The following is a 23231-nucleotide window of genomic DNA, read 5'->3' as shown; positions in this document are numbered from 1 at the left end:
ATTGCCTCAGCAAAAAACAAACCAAAAAATTACTTACTAGCTGGGTGACTCTTGACAAGTCACTTAACTCCAATTGCCTCACCAAATAAATAAGTAAATAAATTATCATAAGTAGAAAAAGATTCAAAAGGGAGCTAACTTGGCATTGAACTGAAGAGAAGACTGTAGGAAGAAAGTAGAAAGTAGATATCAAGGGATGGCAGTTGTAGAATTATGAATTGTCTTGGTGGCTTTTATTTCTTCATTATTCCCTTTCCTTATCTGTATGTATTGGTGGGAAAATCCAGTCAAATTACTTGAGAGACAAGAAATGTTCTAATTTCTGTTCTTACAATATAATTTTAGCAAATACTTTTAATAAATGGTAATTGTTCAAGGGGATATTTATTAATTGGAAGAGTACAGTAGATTCCTATTTTAGGAATGGGTACTCCTTGAACCTTGAAAGAACCATCTCTGTGAGGTGACTCAATACACTAATATAAGTACTAGTTGAGGAACAGCCCTGAGAGAGTGCTTGAACCCCGAGAGGGTTCAAAGAATGTGTAAGCAACTTCTAGAACTACAGCCACATTTGAAAATTTTTCCTTCTCTGATACATATTAGGAATATTTAAGTTTTCCAGAATTCCAATTCCAGGGAGTCTGCAGCATTAGTTGAAGAGATGATAATAAGAGTACTCACTAGCATTTATATGTCTTTAAGATTTGCAAAATGTTTTACCTGTGTTAACTCATTTGATCTTCACAACCATTCTGAAAGTTAGGGGCTATTATTATCTCAAATTTGCAGATGAGGAAACTGAGACAAATAAAAGTTAAATGGTTTACTCATAGTTATACAACTTCTTTGTCTCAGACTAGATTTGAATTCAAATCTTCAAAATAACTAACTTGATACCTGACTTCCCCATATTGTAGACATGGAAATTGATTACTTATAAGTAGATTGGCATTTAAAAAAAAACACTACTTCATTTAATTTGGGAAAATATCATAATTTTTGGAAACAAGGAGAAATTTCTCAGAACTTTAGTGATTTAAAACAAAATAGAAATAAGCAGCATATATTAAACAATTAAGTTAGGGAATAAGCTTTTCCCGGGAACTGGACTTTTAACAGAATATCCTAATGAGTTTTAATTCTAAATAGCATTTACCAAGGCCATGAGTAATGACTATAAGACACGGTCTTGTGAAAAGACAATAGGGCCTTTGCTTTGAGGAGTTATAGATCTCCCTTGAGAGTTAACATAAAACATACTTGCCTATATTCTAGGGGAGAAAACAAAACATTTCAAGATCTTAATTTTAGGGAGAAAGGGGTCTTAATTAACTTACAAATATGCAGAAATGTGTGTACATTTGTTCTTCATCAAGCAATATACAGATTCATGTACATTCATAAAAGATGACATATGCAGTTATAAAAACCATAAATAGCAATTATATTCTTGAATATATTATGAAAAGGGCAAAGCATCTCCCAACCAGACATTAGGTACTTTTTACAGGGGTCCTCAAACTTTTGAAATAGGGGGCCAGTTCACTGTCCCTCAGACTGTTGGAGGGCCAGACTATAGTAAAAACAAAAACTTTGTTTTGTGGGCCTTTAAATAAAGAAACGTCATAGCCCTGGATGAGGGGGATAAACGTCCTTAGCTGCTGCATCTGGCCCGTGAGCCATAATTTGAGGACCCCTGCTAGGATATTCACTTGTTCCTAGTTGTTTTAATAGTTTCATTAATTATTAATAGTTGTTCAATTGTGTTAACATTTTTTCCTTCACTTCCTCAACTAATGGAAACCTCCTTATAACAACAACAAACCCTGATACAGTGATCACCTCTGACAAGGTAACATTTTGTCTGAGCCAAGAGAACTCAAGTATCATTTCATCCTTCTGTATCATGTCTCTGTTCATAGTTCGTATATCTGCTCTCTGGGACTATTTGTAGTTCTTCAATTATTCAGCATTTGGTTTTATTTATATTGTTGTAATTATTGTGTATATTATTCTTCTGATTCAGCTCATGAGACATGGGAAACATTAGCACTTGAACCACTGAACTCACTATCCTTTGACCCCAATATTATGATGGCAACGGTCCTTTTAGAGTATGAAGGATAAACAACATCACTCTTCACAGACTCATATACAACTTTTCATGTTTCCCAGAATTCTTTATATTTATCATTTTCTATTACAAATAATATTCCATTTCTAGTATATTCCACAAATAGTCCTCAATTAATGAGTACCCACTTTGTTTCCAGTTCGTTTATATCAAACACAAAAAATTCTACTATGGATATTTTGATATACACAGGATCTTGGTTTCTGTCTAAAAAATAAACAGAATGGGCATCTAGGTGCCACAGTGGATAGAGCACCAACTCTGAAGTCATGAGACCTGAGTTCAAATTTGGCCTCAGATACTTAACACTTCCAGACCCTGGGTAAGTCACTTGAACCCCAATTGCAAAAAAAAAAAAAAAAAAAAAAAAAGGCAAAAAAGGAAATTGAATACTACAAAGAAATAGTATTCTTTGGAATATTATTTTATCAGGGATTTGGAGGATACAATTTAGAAACTTTCCCTGCATAATTCCAGAAGTTGCCCCAAATCCACCAATTCACAGCTCTACCAACAATGACTCATTTATGTATCTTTTCAAAGGTCTCCCAACATTGTTTCGGGGTTGTTATTGTTTCTTCTTAGTACTCCTTCAAAAGTATGAGCTAAAATTTCATAGTTGTCTTAATTTACATTTTCTTACTATTAATAATTTAGAACATGTTTTCATACAGTCATTGACAACTTAAAATTCTTCTTTTTAAAAAAATTACTAATTTTCTTTAACTACTTCTTGAATGGTTCTTGTGACTTTCCATTTCTTCTGCTTGTCTAGTCACATGTATTTAAATTTGTTTAAAACAATGGCAAGATTTTAAAGTGACTGCTTTGACATCATTCATTTAGGTGTATGTATTCAAGTAAGTGAGTTTCTAATTTTATTAGTGAGGGGTTAGTCAAAATCCAACTCTTTTTTTTTTTTTTTTTTTAATATGAGGCAATTGGGTTTAAGTGACTTGCCCAGGGTAACAAAGCTAGGGAGTATTAAGTGTCTGAGGCTGGATTTAAACTCAGCCCCTCCTGACTTCAGGGCAGGTACTCTATCCACTGTGCCATCTAAAGTCCAACTGTTTACAAAGATCATTTGGGATTTTCTTAGCAAAGCTACCAGAGCTTTGCATTTCCATGAGATAGAGAGATAAAAGACTACGTAAGTGATTTGTCCACAATCACAGAGCTACTGAGTGTCTGAACTGGGATTTGAGTTCATGAAGATGAATCTTTCTATCTTCAAAACCAATGTTCTTTCCACTGCACCCTTAGTAAGGGCACTTTTTCTAAAAGTGCAAAACAGTAACCTCTTCTGGATCTTAGTGGTGCGTCTTAGAAGCCTAGGATTTAAACTTAAAAGGGACTTTAGTGACCTGCAAGTCCAGCTCTCTCTTTAAACCTCTCTACAAAGGTTTAAGTAATTGCCAATTACACAAATAGCAAAAAGGAGAGTAACAATATTAAGTTGCTCATTGACAGGTTGTATAAAATGGCAACTAAAGAAATCTGACTTCCAGTTTGCACTTACATTTTTTTTTTATTAAAGCTTTTTATTTTTCAAAACTTATGCGTGGACAATTCTTTAACATTAACCCTTGCAAAACCTTGTGTTCCAATTTTCCCTTGTTTCCCCCACATCCTCCCCTAGATGGCAAGTAGTCCAATATATGTTAAACATGGTAGAAATATATGTTGAATCTAATGTATGCATACATATTTATACAATTATTGTGCTGCACAAGGAAAATCAAATCAAACCAGTAAAAAAAAAAAAAAAAAAAAAAAAAAAAAAAGCAAAATAAAATGCAAGCAAGCAACAACAAAAAGAGTGAGAATGCTATGTTGTGAGCCACACTCAGTTCCCACAGTTTTCTCTCTGGGTGTAGCTGGCTCTTTTCATCACTGAACAAGTGGAACTCATTGTTGAAGAGAGCCACGTCCATCAGAATTGATCATCCTATAATCTTGTCGTTGTCGTGTATAAAGATCTCCTGGTTCTGCTCACTTCGCTTAGCATCCGTTCATTACATTTATTTTTTAAATGAGTTTTGCCTCTTTTTTTTTTTTTTTTTTTTTTTTTAAGATTGGTGTCCACTAGTATGGGTCCTTCCTCCTTGGTAAAACATTGGAGACTTCAAAAAACAATTAGAGTTGATCGCTGTTGCAACAGGCTGACTTCGGAGGTACCTCTATCCAAGAATGACACTGGAGTAGTGATGGGTCAGAAAAATGTGATCTCTGAGGACTGAGACTCGTTTTGGCCTTGTTATGCTCAGGGTGCTAGCTTACAGCCTTGCTCATAAACCTCTCGCTTAATTACAGGCAATTGAATGACTTCTGAAATCTGTCCCAACTCAGTGACTCCAGTCATTCTGAGAGTCCCTTGAAGAACGCGCATCAACCATAGACGCATTGTGTAACCCGTGCTTCCTGGGATCCTCCTCTGGAAAAATGAGGTTTCATTGGGGAAGTTATTGAAGGGTCTTTTCTCGGAATCCAAGTTCTTTCTCCTTTAAGTGCGAGTTGGGGGGCTGGCCTAGTGGGAGGGGTCTAGGGTTGGATGAAGGAAGAAGGAAGAATGAAAGAAAGGGGAACTTCCGCGAAGCGCTGGCTGCTACTTTAGCCATTCAGAAGTACCTCTCGCCTGCGTCCCCATTAGCTCCCTTGTCCCCGGGCATCGGACGGAGAGCCGGTGAGTATCCTTTCCCTGGGGAATCTCGGGGAGCCAGCCCAGGAAGGAGCTCCTGCTCCCGGCGCGCTCGGGCTCCGCGGGCCTTATCTATGGGTCTCCCCAACGCTTGCCCCGGAGGTGGAGGATGGGACCGGGGAGGGAGAGACGGCGGGCGCCGAGGTGGGCGCCGAGCTTTAGCCTCCGCATCCACGCCAGTCCCGTCCCACAGAGGTTCGCGTCTGACAGTCGGTTTCCCGCGCTCTGGTGGCCCGAACCCTCGGGCCCTACATCCCACTTCTACGTTTAGCCTACCGAGGGTGATCGGCAGTCAGCAAGCATTGATTAAACTCCTACTGTTTGACAGGCGCTGGGCTAAGCGCCGGGGATCCAAAGAAAGGCAAAAATAGTGGCCAAGTCCTCGAGAAACTCACAGTATAAAGGGAGACGACGCGCAAACAACTACGTACATACATAACAGTATAAATGGAAGGTAAACGAGAGAGAAAGCAGTCATGGGGATAAAGGAGGGGGAGGGGAAAGACTTTGGAGAAGCTGGGATGTATGCTTCCCAAAAAAGCCAGGAGACAGGAGGAAGATCATCATTTAAGACATGGGAGACAGTGCCAAGGAATGAATGGAGTCAGGAGCTGCTAGGAACAACCGAGTTTATTGGATCGTAGATTAGGTGAAAGAAAGTATAAGAAATCTGGAAGGATAGAAAGAGATCAGGTCGTGAAGAATTGACTCCCTCCCTCCCCCCTCAGTAATAGTTTATAGTTTTCCAATTACATGTAAAGATAGTTTCCAGTATTCATTTTTATGAGATTTTGTGTTCCAGTTTTTCTCCCTCCCCAACAGGGTAGGCAATCTGATAAGGATTATATGTGCAAAATACTTTTAAACATTTTTCCAGATATGCCACCTTGTACAAGAAAAATCAGACCAAAAGGAGGAAAAAATGAGAAATAAAGAGCAAAAAAAAGGTGAAAATATTATGCTTTGCAAAAAAAAAAAAAAGGTGAAAATATTATTCTTTGATGCACTGTCAGTCTCCATAGTTCTGTCTCTTTATGCGGATGGCATTTTCCATCTCAAGTCTATAGGAATTGTCTTGGGTCACAATATTGTCAAGAAGCACTAAGTCTGTGATAGTTGGTCATCATATAATCTTGCTGATTTCATGTATAATGTTCTCCTGGTTTTGCTAACTTCACTCAGAATCAGTTCATGTAAGTCTTTCCAGACTTCTGAAATCAGCCTGCTTATCGTTTCTTATAAAACAATAATATTCCATTACATTGATATATCATAACTTAGTCAACCATTCCCCAGTTGATGAGTGTCCACTCAATTTCCAATTCCTTGGTACCACAAAAAGAACTGCCACAAACATTTTTGCACATGTAGGTCCTTTCCTCTCTTTTGTGATCTCTTTGAGACATAAACCCAGAAGGGAGACTTTTGGATTTTATAGCAGTTTTATAGCCCTTTGGGCAGAGTTCCAAATTGCTTTTCAGAATGACTGGATCATTTGTAAAGGGTTTTGAAAAGACTGTATTTGATCCTGGAAGTAATCAGGAAACCGCTAGAATTTATTTAGCAGGGGTGTCACAAGGTCACTCCTGTGCTTCAGGAAATTCACTTTGGCAATTGCATGGAAGATGAACTGGAGTGGAGAGAGACTTGTGGAAGGCAGTCTACTGAAATCTGGGCGGAGGAGGGAGGGTGATGTGAGTCAGCACCAGTTACAGCTACCAGACTGTGCCAGAGGAAAGAAGGAGATACCTATGAGAGATGTTGTGAAAGTAGAAATGAGGACAGATATTTGGAGTGAATGCAAGTCAGGAGACAAGGATGAGTAACTGGGTAATTTGGAAGGGAGAAGATTTTAGAGGAAAAGAGAATCACTTCTGTTTTGGATATGCTGAGTTTGTTTTTCTAAAGGATTTTTATTTGCTAGATATTCAGTAAACAGGTGGTGATGCAAGACTGGAGGTCTGGAGAGAATTAGGGCTAGATAAGTGAATCTGAGAGTCATCTGCATAAAGATGATAACTGACTCTATCTGATATTATCACCACTTACGGTATTTTTAAAACTTTTATTTACTTGCTGAGGCAATTGGGGTTAAATGCTTTGCCCAGGGGTCACACAACCAGAAGTGTTAAGTGTCTGCGACCAGATTTGAACTCAGGAACTCCTGACTTCAGGGCTGGTGCTCTATCCACTGGGCTACCTCCTAGCTGTCCAGTGGTTTTATTTTTTAGGAAAAGCAATAGGGAAGGAACCAGCAGTCAGTGAAAGATTGAAAATTACTAAAAAACAAACAGTGAGAATGCTCCAGCAGACAATTTGCTGGAGGAGATGATATAGCATGAGATCTAGTGCTCCTTGGAAAGAAGAATGGCCACTGATTGGGGCAGGAGAAAGTGGGTCCCAGCTTACTTAGAGACCATTTCAACCTCGCCTCTAATAATTTTCTAGAACCCTGAACAAGTCACTTAAGGCCTTTGAGCCTACTTCCTCTTTGGCAAAGCCTTTGAGACTTACATCATCAAGTTATGAATATCAGAGGAGGTATGTATATAAAGTGCAAAGGTTTATGTGAATGTGAACTATTATCAGAACTTACACAATCAGGTCTAATTATGGTAAACCCAAGAATGGTTTACCCAAACCATATTTAGGTCAACCTGGCTGGAAGCCCAGGACTAATTTACATTTTTATTAGTAATTTGGATCACCTTACAAGTTCAAGATTGAGGAAGTGTAGCTAGCAACACTTTGTTTGGAAGTGAACTGCAAGTTCACTAACTGCAAATTATGATATGAGGTGGAGCCCCCAAAACCTGAGGCAGTTGTGGATGCTTTGTCAAAACACGTCCATCACAACAGAAAGAAGTACCTTTCTTCTCTGTCCTAGTCAGACCATATTGCTTTGGGTTGTGGGCTCCACAGTTCATGAAATGACATTGATAAACTAGGAGAGCATTCACAGAGTGGTACCTGGGATGGTGAGAGGCCTTGAAGTCATGGCAGATGAAGGAACTGAGGAAATTTAGCTTGGACACAGGAAAAGAAGAGTTAAGGTGGATGCGATAAGTGACAGGTATAGAGTTTCCCCCATCTCAGTGAGGTTCTGAGCTTCAATGACATTCCTAGATTTAAAAGGGATAATTGTCTTGAAATATTTGAAGAATTGTGAATACTTTGCTCTTCATGACCTCTAAAAAACTAGGAAGAGTAGTCAGATATTTAGAGAAGCTGAAGTCAGTGTAATGTGAGGAAAAAGTTCCAAACAATCAGAACTATGCAGAAATGATAGCAGAATGCTAGTTTAATCTGTTTTAATTCTGGGTGTCTGATTCTATTAGTATAGGAACTACCTCTAATTAACACTGACCTCACCTTTACAGCACCCAGTGGTTTTAGAGTGGCCTGAGACACTGAAAGGTTAAGATGTGTCCACATGTGCATCAGAACCAAAACTTCAGCTTGGATGTTTCCAGCCCTGAGGCTGGTTCTCTATGTGCTGTACTAAGCTAGCTCTCCCAATTCATTTAAATTCAGCATGCATTTATCAAGATCTGTTATATGTCAGCTACTGTGTTAGGCGCTGGAGATTGTCATTCAACAAGCTCTTGCTGTGAACTGGGATAAAGAAATGCCAAACCACTGATAACTTTGCAAGGAGACCCCATGGATAGCATTGGCGTGCTGTGGTCCGTGGGGTCATGACGAGTTGGACACTGATGGATACCAGGCACTGGGCTAAGCACTGAGGATGCAAAGAAAGGCAAAAGCATCCCTTGTTCTCAAGGGGCTCCCATTTTAATGGAAGAGACAACATATAAGTAGCTATATACCTACAAAATATATACTAAGGAAAGTAATCTCAGAGGAAAGGCACTATTAAAGGGATTGGGGACAGGAAAGGCTTCCTGCAGAAGGTAGATATAAAATAAATCTTGAAGGAATCCAGGGAATGTAGGAAACAGATAAAACAGCATAATTTCCCAAGCATGGAGGGTCACTTAGTGCCAAGAGAGACCATCATGTCATGTGAGAATAGCAAATAGGACAGTGAAACTGAATTGTAGTCTGTGAAGGGAAGTAAAGTATAGGAAAACTGGAAAGTTTGTTGAGTAATGGAAGACCATCGTCAGACTTTAGGAAAATCACTTTGAGAAGCAAGTAGATGGCACAATGGATAGAGCACTGGCAAGCAGACCCGAGTTCAAATTCAACCTCAGATACTTAGTAGTTATGTCATCCTAGGCAAGTCACTTACCCATGACTGCCTCAAAAAAAAAAACAAACAACAACAACAACAAACAAAAAAAAAACACTTTGGCAATAGTTTGAAGTAGGAAGAAATATGAAGCAGGGAGGTCAATTAGAAATCTATTCAGACAAAAGGTGATGAGACCTTGTACTAATGTGTTAACTATATGAAAGAGAGGGACATTTAATAAACATTTCTTTTTTTAAAATAGTATTTTATTTTTCCAAATATATTCAAAAATAGTTTTCAACATTTATCTTTGCAAAATCTTGTGTTCTAAGTTTTTTTCTTCTCCTCTGCCCCCTCCACAAGACATCAAGCAATCCAATATAAATTAAATATGTGCATATTTCCATATTCATCATATTGCACAAGAAAACTCCTATCAAAAGGGGAAAAAACATGAGAAAGAAAAAAACAAGCAAACAACAACAAAATGAAAATATTATGATTTGATCCACATTCATATACTTCTCTCTCTGAATCATCTCTCACTTTCCATCAGAAATCTTCAGTAAACATTTCTTAAGCGTCTACTATGTGTTGGGCACAGTGCTAATTGCTGGACAGAGGAAGGATGTTGTGATGATAGAAAGGACAAGATTTGGTAACTGATTGGATGAAATAAATGAGAAGATGGTGATGTCCTCTACAGTAACAGGGAATTTGAAAAGAGGGGATGGTTGAGGGGAAAAGACAATGAACTCTCTTTTGGACATGTTGGGTTTGATATATCTGCAAAATATTCAGTTCAGGATTCCCAAAAGTCATTTGGTGATACGGGACTGGAGCTGAGGGAAAAGGGGCTGGATTTCAAAATTTGGAATCATTTAAAGAGATAGTATTTGAACCCATAGGAACTGATGGGATCAGCAAGAGAGCGAATAGAGAAAAGAGAAGAGGGTCCCTGATGTAACTTTGGGGTATTCACATTAGTCAATATGCATGACCTGGATGAAAATCTAGCAAAGGAGACATGAAAAGCAAAAAAGTGCCAGGAATGAGCAATATCATGTAAACTTAGAGAGAACAGATTAGGATTAACACTGTCAAAAGAATTGTAGAGAGGTTGAGAAGCGTCAGGTTTGAGAAAAGACTGTTAGATCATTGGTAACTTTGCAAAAGGTAGTTACCGTTAATCAGACTAAGCAAGTGGCTTAGAAGTGAAAGGAGAAACCACATGAAAAAATGCTCCAAATCACTAGTAATAAGAGAAATGCAAATCAGAAGCTAGGAAGTTGGACAGTTGGGTACATGCTAATACACTGTTAATGGAGCTGTGAAATGGTTCACCATTTTAGAAAGCAATTTGGAATCAAGCAAATAAAGTGACTAAAATATCCATATACTTTGAACCAGAGACTCCATTGTGAGTCTTATGCCCCAAGAAGACCATTGATAAGAAAAAAAGCATATGCTCTAAAATATTTATAGCTTTTATTTATAGCTTTATATGTGTGTGTGCATATATATATAGAGAGAGCTGTATTTATTTATAGATTTTTATTTATTAAATTTATGATAACTAAGAATTAGAAATAAAATAGATGCCTATGGTACATGGAAGTAATGGAATAATAGTGTGAATAGAAGAAGTAATAGAAGAAAGGCTTAGAAAAATCTATATGAACTGATTGAGAGAAAAATAAACAGAGCCAAGAAAACAATAAATGCACAGTAAATACAATGTAAATGGAGAGAATAACATGTCAAAAAATTAAAAGTAAATGTAACAAAATTATGAACATCAAATGAAGAGATACAAGAAGACATCCCAACCTAACCTTCATAGAGGTAGGAGATCCACAGGTATTACACATTGTACATGTTTTCAGACTTTCTCATTGAAGCTCAATTGTATTGACTTTTCCCCTTCTCATAAAAAAAATACTATTTGTCATATGGGATGGCTCTCTAGTGGAAGAGAGAAGATGCATGGGATGCTGGGGGATGTAAGAAACAAAATATCAATGAAAAATTTTATAACAGTGAGAGGAGAGGAATTGGAAGTGCCTAGTGCAGATGAAGTTCTTTAAGAATTTAAGCTAAGGAAAGGAAGGATTTAGGAAAATAGCTAGTGAAGATGAGCAGATGAAATGAAGGTTTTTAAGAATAAAAGAGATATGAGTATATTTGTAGGCAGGTGGGTTTAGTCCAGTAGATAGGATAGCTTCAAGCTAAAAGAATGGGGATGATAGATACAGAGACAAAAATGAACATAGTCCCTCTTGTACTCTACTAGAAGGCAACAATATGCACACTAGTAAGTAAACACACACACGTATACACACACTTGAGGAGGAGAGTGCTGATTAGTGGGAACTCAAATAAGAGATGGCATTTGAGGCTTGAATGATGAGGGTTCCCCAAAGGAGGGAGTGAGAAAAGAACATTTTAGGATTTGAGAAATCCCGTGTAAAGGAGCAAAGTGACACTGCCAGATTTGAGCTTTGGGAAAAGTAATTTGGCAAATGTATGGATGATGAAGAGAAGGGGAATGAGACAGAGGGACAGAGAGAGAGGGAGGGAGGGAGGAAAGGAGGGAGTGAGATAGGGACATACTGTAAAGAGCCAGATAAGAGGTGATGAATGAGTGGTCTTAGGTGGTGACAAGAATAAATAGAAAAGGGCTCCAGAGGTCAGAGATGATGAAGGGGTGAGATTGACAAAACTTGATAACTGATAGGCTAAGTGGGCGAGGGAAGGAGAAGGAAGGTCTCCATTTTTCCTGACTGAAGGTCTTCAAACAAACGTGTTTTAGAGGGGATTCTTATTTGAAATGGTTTGGAGTATATGGCGGCTGAGGTTCCTTCCACCTGTGGAAATTGCCTCTCATAGTCACTTCCCATTGATAGGACTACTCATTGATAGGACCTATGGTTATCCGTTGGGAGGTGGGTTGATCATGTAATGAGATAACAGAGAGCCCCAGGGATTATCAGGTGAAACAGAAAAACCCTGGCTGGCCATAGGCTAGATTCACTGTGATGAGTTTATGGAAGACCACCCTGAGAATCACACCAGATGAGAAGGGATGGGTAAGTTTTGTTCTGCGCTGATGGAGGGAATCTCCCTATTTGTGGAATTATACATGCATCCAAGTGTTGAAGAACTGTCTGAAGCAAGAGAAGTGATCTTCCACTGCATTCTGCCCTGCTCAGACCACATCTGTAGAGTTGGGTTTGGTTCTGGACATCACACTTTAGGAAAAGCAGGCTGGAGATTAAAGAAGAGGGATGATGTAGGATCTTCAGATCACTTTATATAATCATTGCTTGAAGTAAGTGGGGCTGATTAGGCTTGAAAAAACAAGATTGGGGGAACCTGCTAGTTATATCCACAAGCAGTACTGTTAATGGTCTCCTGTTGCTGTCCTTAAAATATAGATTTTAACGCTGCTGAACTGATATTCCTATAACACATATTTGATTGTATCACTCTCCTGCTTGGAAACTGCTGGTGGCTTCTGTTTGCCTTCTGTATAAAACAAAAACTCATTTGGTACTTAAAAGCCTACTTTTTCAGGCTTACCGTTTTATTTTCTTTCATGTACCCTATGTTCCAGCCAAATGGGCCTGCTTACTATTATTCCTTTTACCCATCCTACTCACTGGGCTTTCTGTTCTTCATCCTCACCTCTGTCTCATAGAATCTCTAATTGCCTTCACATATCACATTTTCCTCCTATGCAGGGCTTACTCTGATTCCTGTCCTGCCCCTCCAAATTACTTTGATTTATTTTTAATATATTTTAGTCACATATCTTGTTCCCATTATTTCCCTACTACTTGATGGACAGGAATGATTGCATTTTTATTTTTGTAACTCCAGAACTTAGTATTGTGCCTGCCATGTTATGGTGATAATGTAAAATTAATGAAAGAGGGGTTTAGTTATCATTTTAGTCTGTTCAAGGGGACAGAAATAAGAGGAGTAAATTAAAGGGAATCAGAATTAACTCCAGTTGGGCAAAACTTTTTTTTTTAAACAATTACAGCTAATCAGAAGTAAAATAGGATGTGTTAGGAAGTGGTTATGAGTTTCTCTTTACTGAAAGCCTTCAAAGCCAAGGCTAAATCACTACTTCTTGAGTATGCTGCAAAAAAGTTTCTTTTTCAGGTGTGGGGTGGTCATACCTTGGATCTGTGGTGTCAAATTCAAAAAGTAATGGGCAATGCTAAGCCCTTGTGGGCCTATGTTGACTTTTAAAAACACATATTAACATTACTTATATTTCATTGCATTTTTACTCTTTTTGTTAAATACCTTCCAATTACATTTTAATCTGGTTCAGCCAGCACTCAGGACTGTTGTGGTTGTGTGTTTGATATATCTGCCATAGATGGCCTCTAAGGTCCCTTCCAACTCTGGTGCTGCCATTTTGTCAAAGAATAATGACAATGAGTCTTCAATCTAATGGAGGGAAGAGAAAATATCCATATAGCTAAGCATGAAATGAGGTATTCTATGCTAAATACTTTTGTACATCCTTAGAGTTTGGTTTGTTTAGAACTAATTCCTCCCTTAATCTACCTTCCTGAATTCTCCATTCTTTCTTCCTCTTATGTCCTCTTTCCCTTTTCAGTGGAGTGGATTTCTGTACCAACTGAGCATGTGTGGGTGTGTGTTCACCCTTCTTTTGACCAGTTCAGACAAGAGTGAGGTTCAATCATTGCCCCTACCCCTTCCTCATGTAGGAGACCTGTCTACATCTGTACACTCCAATTGTGTGAGATCATTTTCCCTGATCTTCCTTTCCCTTTCCCCATGCCTAAGTACATTCACCTTTTTCTCTCTTTCTAGTCTTCTTTTAAGATTATCAAGACTTTAGGCCTTTTGTCTAATTAGAATCTCTCTATAACCCCTGAAAATGATCAGATTTAGCGGGGACACGTGTGTCATCTCCCCATATTAAAATATAAGCCATCAATCCTTGTTTAGTTCTTTATGATTGTTTTTATATTTTTATGTTTCTCATAACCCTTTTGTTTGAACTTTGGCATTTTTATTTATTTATTTTTACTAACAATATTTGAAAATTTATTTTGTTAAAAATCCATTTTGTCTTGTGTAGGATTAGTCAGTTTATTTTTGTTTTTAAGTCTGTATCTTTTGCTTTGGGTAATACCCCATTTTAAGCTTTTTTGTTGCTTTATAATGATCCCTCCAAAATAGTGTGTGATCCTGACGATAGTTCTTTGGTATCTGAATTCTTTCTTTCTGGCTACCTTTCTGGTGGTATTTATTTACTTTTTAACCTGGAAGTTCTGAATTTTGCTTATAATGTTTGTGGGAGTTTTTTATTTTTGAGGTTTCATTTAGGTTATGACTGGTAAATTCTTTCTATTTTTACTGTGCCTTTTGGTTCTAATAAATATGGGCAGTTTTCTTTGAAGATTTCTTGAAATATAGTGACCAGTTTCTTTTTTTAGGAGAGCAGTGGTTTTCAGGTAGTCTGGTTCTTTCTTCTTGATCTGTTTCCCAAGTCAGCTATTTTTGAGATGAAGTACTTTACATTTTCTCCTACTTTCTTCAGTCTTAGTTTTAATATTTCTTGTCCCATGGAATCATTATCTTCTCTTTGGTCCATTCTAATTTTCAAGGTGTTAGATGTTTGGGCCAAGTTCTGAACCTCTTGTACAGAACCGTTGTATAAACCATTAATTCTTCTTCCTTTTTTTCCTTTCATAGTTTTCCTTTCTGCTCCAAATTTTCTAACATGCTTATTTCATTTATGAATGTTTAAGAAACTTATTAAAATTTTATTTAAAAATTTACTCTTTTAAAATATGTTTATTTATAAATAAAATTTTTATTTATATTTTTAAAATTTAAGTCCTTTTTAAAAATCTTTGTTTTATTTTTCTAAGAATTCTAGTCGAGTCTCTGCTCACACTATTATTTCTTTGAGATTTGGCTATAGATGTTTTGGAGTCATTCTCTTCAAGATTATGGATCTGAGCATCATCCCTGCCACTATAATAGTTTTTTTGATCTATCATAGTACATAACTGTGGGCAGGCCCTCATTTAGTTCCCATGCAGGAATACTTTACACAGACATTCCATGATTAAATTTTACCCACCCATTTCTTATCCATACTTTTATGCTGACTAGGGTTGGAAAGCTTCCTCATTTTGATTTTTCCCTTAGATTTTCCCATCAAGATTTGATTTGTATATCTGTGTGGAGTGGTTTTGGGGCAAGCTCAGCTATGTTATACTTCTACTCCATTATGTGGTTACTTTGTAAAATTGAGGTTTTTGGCTGGCAGTTTGTTAGACTCAGCTCCTTGGCATTCTGAGCTTGATGACACCTTCTACCAGAGCCTCAGAAAATGTAAACACAAGTTATACCTTTAGAATGTGATGTCTTAATTTTCCATTTGAATAGTCAGTTCTTAATACAGTTCTTTACACATTACTATATGCTCTTAGTAAATGCTTCATTCATCAATTCATTCATGTTGCTGTATAGATGTTGATTATTGGCTGCTGATGCTTCCTCTCAGATCCCACAGACAGATAAAAGAGTTTTGTTTTTTTCAAGGTACTCACTCTCAGCATTTCCCTAGATTTAGGGATGAGCAAGTACTCAAACATGAGAAATCAGCAGACATTGAAACAGGACACGCTACTTGGTGGGAATAGGGGAAGCTTTAGCCAGAATCAGGGTGTGTAACTTTGTGACAAAGAGGATTATGGAGCAATTTTTCACCATTCCAGTGTGGGAATTAGTTGTCTTATGACTCAAATTGGGAAAATGTCATAGACTGTACTATGACAGAGCATTGACTGTTACAGTGATAACTTCCACTCTTCCTGACATAATGATGCCTGTTTTGATAGCCTCTGTCATGCATCCCGTGCCCACAAAGCCAGTCTGCATCAGGGCTGAGTTTGGCAACTAGAAAATCTGGGACACCAGTATTTGGGGCTTAAGAGTCAATGACAACGACAAAGACCTGGACAGGTGCAAGGTAAACTCTCATACTGTAGCTAACAATGCCACAGTAGCAATGGGTCATGGCTACTGTAGCTCCAGCAGCTAACCTTGGCTTTCTTCTTTCAAAAACTAAGTATTTATATTCTCTGCTTATTTATCTATTGGGGACTCTCTTCTTCTCCATTTTTGACAGGGTGTTTTTCTTTTTAAGTATGACTCTATATATACTAAAGAAAGAGGAATCAAAAAGGTAAGGGGGAAATCAGGAGAGAGAAATGTCAAAAAAAATCTAGAAAGTATCAAAATGAAGAGTCATAAACAGAATCAAAGGCTGCAAAAATGTTGGGAAGAATGAAGATTGAGATTCGGCAATTAAGAAATCATTGGTCATTTGGAGAGAAAAATGTCCATTGAAGATGAATTCAGAAGCCAAACTATGGAGAATTAATAAGAAGAAAGAATGGGCTAGAGATACAAAGGCAAGTGAGACAGTCCTGCTGGAGGGGGAATTCCAAATATTCACAAATAAGTAAATATAAAGAACCTACATAGTATATATAACATAATTTCAGGAGAGGTAAGAGCAAACAGAAAATACCTTGTTTAGGAAGAGATGGTATCTGAGCAGAGCTTTGAAGAAAGCGAGGATTCTAAAAGACAGCAGAATCAAAGGTATGCATACACTTTAGAAATGAAAGATAGTCTTTGTAAAGCCCCTGAGGGGGGAGATGGATGATATACATGAAGAGCCAATTCTCTAGAGACTGAAGAAGTATAAGTCTAGAATGGTAGGCTAGAGCAGATTGTAAAAGGCTTTAAAAGACTGAGGCATTTATATATTATCCTAGAAGCAATAAGTAATCACCGATGTGTCTTGATCAGAGAATTGAGCTTGTGCTTAATTTGGGCAGCTCTGAGGATGATAGATTGGAGGGAGAGAGATTAGTTACAGAGATTAATTAAGGAGAGGATGATGAGGACCTAAATGAAGGTGATATTCATATAGGTGCTGAAAAGAAACAAAAATGGAAATTGATATGAAAGCAGAATTGTTCACTATGGCTCCAGGATTATTAAATTGATCAAGTGGAAGGTTGGTCATGCTCTCATCTGAAATAGGAAAGTTAGGAAGGGAAGTATGGATTTAAGAGGAAATATACTGGATTTTGTTTTAAACTTTTGAAGTGCATCAAAGTAGGGATGTCCAATAGGCTATGAGTGATAAAGGAGTAGAGCTCAAGAGAAAGTTAAAGGCTATGTTTTAGTCTTGAAATTATTTGCATAAAAATTATAATTGAACCCATGGCACTGATGAGATAGCTGGGTTGTTTGTTTTTTTCCTTACCTCTAGCCCAATTTTTTTTTGCTGTAGCTTCCTCTCTTTATTTTTGCTCTCTATGTCCAAGCAAAACAAGTCTTACTCCCTTTCCACATAAAAAAGCTCTTTAAATATAACACAGCTATCCTGCCCCCCCCAAGTCTTCTCTTTTCCATCCTAAGCATCCTCATTTCCTTTGTATAATCTTCATCTAACATAATTACCAAATCTCTCATCTTCCTCACTGCTTTCCAACAATAAAAACACTCTAGCATCCTTCCTCAAATGGGGTACACAGTACTCTAAATGTGATCTACCTAGTTGACTTTGCACAATCACTTCAAATCTCTGCATCTTTGTTTCTTCATTTGTAAGAAACAAGTTTTGATTAGATTTTGTCCTTGTCAGCTTTTACTTCTATAAACTCCTCTGTGAGCCTATTCCGCTACACTGGCAATACAGCTGTGTGGTCTGAGTAAGAATGGGAATTTCCACCAGTACACTGTCATAAGAATCTAGTATAAAACAGATGAGAATAGAAACCCAGAAAGAAGCTGGTGATTTATGAAACCCATATGTGCTCTGGAGAAAGACGAAGGAGACTGAGTGAAAGAGGAAGATAGTTTATTGTATCAGGATTGTTAGTTGCTGAGTAAATCTTTCCTATATAAATTAAATTATAGCTGATGTTTAGAAACCTTCATGATGGTTTCAAAATGTTGGTGCTCCCACCTGTGAGTTTCTCTGCGACGATATTCCACATAGGAAACCCTTAAAACATTATATAATTATGAATTGTTGTCTAATATGATAACACCCGTAGAGATTTTCTCTTAAACTAGCCCAGACACCTCGGTAGTTTATGCCCCTAGATGTTCCATGGGAAAAAAGGTTCTGGGGTTGCCTCTCAAGCATGTATCTCTCCCAGTTGTTTTTGTGAAATCTTGTGTGGGAGGGTGTGGGGTGCATAACATAATTATGTTAGGAAAGTCATAAAAGGAAGGGGAAGGAAAGGGGATCCACATTTATATAGTGCCTACTATGTGCTAAACACTTTACACATATTATATCACTTGATCTTTACAATTCCACAAGGTCGGTGCCATTTTTGTTTATCTTTGTTTTAAAGTTGAAAAACTGAGATAGACAGAGAGGTTAAATGACTTGCCCAGGCTAACACAGTTAGTAAATGTCTGAGACAAATTTTGAACTCAGATCTTCCTGACTCTAGGCCTGGCTCTCAATCCATTGCCCTACCTTGTTCTTGTTGGGGACAGAGAGATGAGAGTGCAAGACAATTTAGCCTAAGTCCAAGCAGAGGACTCTAAATCATGGAACATCAAAATTTCTTTTCTTTTTTTTTTTTTTTTTTTTTGGCTAAGGCAATTGCCCAGGGTCTGGAAGTGTTAAGTGTCTGAGGCTAGATTTGAACTCAGGTCCTCCTGACTTCAGGGCTGGTGCTCTATCCACCACTCCCAAACATCAAAATTTCAATAAAAATTACAGATAAAAAAAAAATACAGATTTAATAAAAAATCACACATCTAGGTGGTGCAATGAATGGAGTCATTGGTTGACATGCATACCCCAAAGTTCCTATGTACCCACCAAGTGGTTTAGTCAGCTGCATTTAGGAATAGAAAGGCAAAGTTGGCAGACCATCATCAGCCAATTTCATCTAATCCAGGTGTGTAAGATGCTTGTGGTTAGTGAGGGAGGATAGCAATTCAGACCACCCTATGGTTGACTGCTCCCCAAGTCACTCCCCTGTCCCACTCCTGCTCAGCAACAACAATGAGACATAGCAGGAGACAGGGCTGCCTCTGAGTAAAACCACCTGACTCGCCAACCTTTGAGAGATTATACGCCTTCTTCCATGTCCTCATCCACGATTCCCGTATATGACCATTTAAGAAAAACTGGTAGCAATAGCAAGATTGTGCAACGATCAACTATGACAGAGTTGTTTTTCCTTGTTGATTCAGTGATCCAAGATATTCTCAGTAAACTGGGTGGGAACGCCATCTGCATTCAGAGTGAGAACTATGGAGACTGAACATAAATAAATATATTTTATGTTCACTTCTTTTTTCTTCTGTTTTGTTTTTTTCTCATGATTTTTCCCTTTTGTCCTCATTTTTCTCTTCCAATGTGATTCATATGGAAATAAGTAAAAAATGAATGTACACATATAACCAAAAATTATGTTATTTTACATGTAACCGGGGAAAAGAAAAATTAAAGAACAAAAATAAAAACTCATCTGTAAACTTCCCAAGACTAAGGAAGAAATAGAGTTACAACAAACTGTTAAATGGCACAGTGGATAAGTACCAGCTCTGGAATCAGGAGGACCTTCGTTCAAATCCAATCTTACATACTTACTAGCTGTGTAATCTTGGGCAAGTCACTCAACCCTGTTTTTCTCAGTTCCTCTTATGTAAAATGAACTGGAGAAGAAAATGACAACCTACTTTAGTATCTTTGCCAAGAAAACAATGAAACAACTCAAGAACAACAGAGGTTTATATATGCAGAATGGGTATCCCTTCCTATCCAAATAGCTTCCCATTAAATCCCAATCTTCCTAAAGCACAGATTATATATACCCTGTTATTATCCTCCTCAAGAAACTTCACTAGCTCCCTGATGCATGATGGGACAGTAAAAACTCAATAGCCAGGTATTCAAGGCCTTCCACACTCTTGATCTGGTTGGCCACAACCTCCTAGACCCAGAAGGTCCTTCTTCCCAGCATGTTTCAGGCCCCAGTGGAAACATGCAGCATAGGAGATGTTGGGGGAGCACATGGAGCTCTCTGATTGGTGGTTTTAGGGACCCCCGATGACAACTTGCATGAAGTAAAGACTGTCTGGGATAGCACTTTGTGGTCAGTGTACTCTCCAAACCATAAGAACATCTGGGTCAAGAGAAGTGACTTTCTCATTGTGGACTAGAGGAGAAGGTAAAGATAAGATTCTCCTGTATCCTCTGTCTGCTTTCTGCAAAAGGAGAGACTTTGGTCTGCCGGGAAACAGCGACAGCAGGAACAGATCTCCTCAGCTAGAACTCCCCCCAAAAACCCAGTTTTCTAGGGACCACAGTTCTGAAGATAATTTAGACCTCTTTGTTTTCTCAGTAGTTTTTTATTTTTCCAATTACATGTAAAGATAGTGTTCAACATTCATTTTCTTCCTACTTCCCTTATCTCCCCTCTTCCCAAAACAGTTAACAATTTGATACAGGTTATACATCTACAATTTTTAAAAACATATTTCCATATTTTTCATGTTGTGCAAGAAAAATCAGACCAAAAGGGAAAAACCACAAGCATTTTTTTTTAAGTGAAAATAGTATACTTCAATCAGTATTCAGTCTCTCTCTAGTTTTCTCTCTGGGTGCAGATGGCATTTTCCATCTATTAGAATTGTCCTGGACCACCATATTGTTGAAAAGAGCCAAATCTGTTATAGCTGACTATCACATAATTTTGCTGTCACTGTCAGATCTCTTTGTTAACCAGAAGAGTGAAGAAGAGTGTGAAAGAAGCCTGAAACAACAATTTTCCTTCTAGCTAGAAGCCTAGTTATACCCTAGCCCTACATCCAAGGACATAATTGGGGTTGATCTGTGGATGTACCCCCTGCATGAAGATGAAGAGGCAGGGCTTCCTGTACCTATTCTGCCCTGAAAGAGATTAAATCCCTGGTGGGGTCTCTTGACTTGAACCAGTCTGCCTAGTAAAGTCAATCCAACTTTGAAAATAAATGAATGAATGAATATAGCATAGTTAAAGAAATTTAAAATAATAAAGAAATATAGAAATTTAAAAAGATCAGGAAAATCTGGTTGAACATGGTACTTAATTAAGCCACATCTTGGAGAAAAAGAAGAATGGTGGTTGGGGGGTAGGGTGTCAAAGTCTAGGGATTGTGTGTATTCCAGGCATGAGGAATGACCAGTGTAAAGGCAATGAAGTCATACGTGAAGAACAGAAAAAAGGATTGGATTGTAGCATATGATGGCAGGGAGGTTGAAATCAGTTTGTAAAGAGCTTTAAAAGCTAAACAAGAGTTTTTTTTTTTCCTAGAGGCATTCAGGAACCTCTGGAGTTTATTTAGTAGAGGAATAACAAATCTATGCTTAAAGAAAATCAGTTTGGCAGCTGTGTGAAGAATTGACTAGAATATAGAGATATTTGCAGCCTGGAGACCAGTTAGGAGAATTTAAACAGGAGAAACTAATCTTCTCTCTGGAAGATTTATATAAAGGTTATAATTGGTCCTGGTGCAAGGAGTCTTCCCAGTGCAAGTATCATGGACTCCTCCCAGCTTAAGTATCATTGATCTCTTCACTCTATTTCTCTAGAAATATACAGGAGATTTTCTTTAGTCATAGACCTTGAGGGATCTAATCCAATCAACCTCCTTCACAAATGAGGAAATTGAGATAATGAAAAGTTAATAACTTCCCTAAGAATAAGCAGTTAGAACTACTGGATCAGTTTTTCAGTCTGATGATTTGTCCATTCTTTCAAAGCTTTTGATGACACTCATTAATAACTTCTATTTTAGATAGGTTCATCCAGTTTCCCTAACTTGATTTTAAACTCTGGCAAGGATGAGCTTATCTTGATGGGAAAAAAGCTAGAAGGAGATCTCCTGGAGTAGTCTGGGACTCCAAAAAGTATCCTTGCCCAGATCTTTTTCCCAAAGGTATCACCAAGAGTGGATTCATGAAGTAATAATGGGAGGATTAAATCTCTTAATCATTTTGATATTAGTCATCCCTTCCACATCAAGATTTTTCCAATCACAGTTTCCTTATATCGCAGTTCAGAATAAGAAATTAAATCAGAAAATCAGAAGGTCCTGAGTTCAAATCTAGCCTCAGAGACTTAACACTTACTAGCTGTGTGACCCTGGCCAAGTTACCTAACCCCAAATGCCTTGCCAAAAAAGAAAGAAAGGAATGGGAATTTGGGGGAAAAAGGGGGAACTTTTATGAAAATTACAGGAAATACTCAAAGGCCAGCAAATAACCCAGAAGTATTTTTACTTAACATTGACCTACATATAGCCTATGACCAAATATTTAACTCAAATTTTATAAGGTACTATAAATACCTCATAAAAGAAAAAAAAAAATTCTGACCACTTCTAGTACAAAGGGAGGGCCAAAAATTTTTATACAAATTTTCCAGATTGTCAAGTCAAACATACCCAGCAGGTGTAATGTCAATGAATGGGAGCTTTGATTAGAAAAGAGAAGGGAAGGAAAGAAACAAACAGGCATAATTCAGGAAGTTTTTCTCTTGACCTTTTTTTTTTTTTTCCCTTGAGGTAATTGGGGTTAAGTGACTTGCCCAGGGTCACACAGCTAGGAAGTGTTAATTAAGTATCTGAGATCAGATTTGAACTTAGATCCTCCTGATTTCAGGGCTGGTGCTCTATCCACTGCACCACTTAACTGCCCCTTGACCTTGATTGTACTCTGAAACACTTCCTCTGAGTAATAAATAAACCTTTTTCTGTTTTGAAAATGCCTTCTTCCTCACGAATACACAAATTTCCCATATTCTGCAAGAATTTCTAAAACCACCCTCAGAAAGTGTAAAAAGTTTCCTCTTACAGAAATGTCAGGCTATTATTATCATCAGAAAGTTTTTATTCCTGAGTTTTTTTCCTGTTATTTTTAAATTTTAGAAAGTTAAAAATATTTTTCAGTTTTATTTTAAAATCAACTTAAAGGTTTTGATCTTATATAACAAAAACCTTCAATACAAAATTTGCTTAAGATAGCATAATATTATCATTATCTGAAAAGACCATGCAAGGAAATTCTTTATATCTACAAATTCATGGAGGATATATCACTATATTGT

At 37.6% G+C, this 23231-nt stretch overlaps 1 protein-coding gene across 2 annotated transcripts in view; it reads left to right on the top strand.

Annotated features, from left to right (window-relative positions):
• The first annotated feature begins 4181 nt into the window (after nucleotides 1-4181).
• The window catches only part of BID (BH3 interacting domain death agonist), a 45823-nt gene continuing 26773 nt past the window's right edge, over nucleotides 4182-23231 (top strand). The window contains exon 1 of one of the 2 annotated variants that reach the window (XM_051961763.1): nucleotides 4182-4820. The gene's annotated coding sequence lies outside the window, so the exon portion shown is untranslated. The remainder of the gene's footprint in view (nucleotides 4821-23231) is intronic. The other variant, XM_051961764.1, reaches the window with a different exon arrangement.

Source organism: Antechinus flavipes, chromosome 5 (assembly GCF_016432865.1).
Source record: "Antechinus flavipes isolate AdamAnt ecotype Samford, QLD, Australia chromosome 5, AdamAnt_v2, whole genome shotgun sequence".
Taxonomy (NCBI): Eukaryota; Metazoa; Chordata; class Mammalia; order Dasyuromorphia; family Dasyuridae; genus Antechinus; species Antechinus flavipes.
This window is presented reverse-complemented; position numbering and strand designations above follow the sequence as displayed.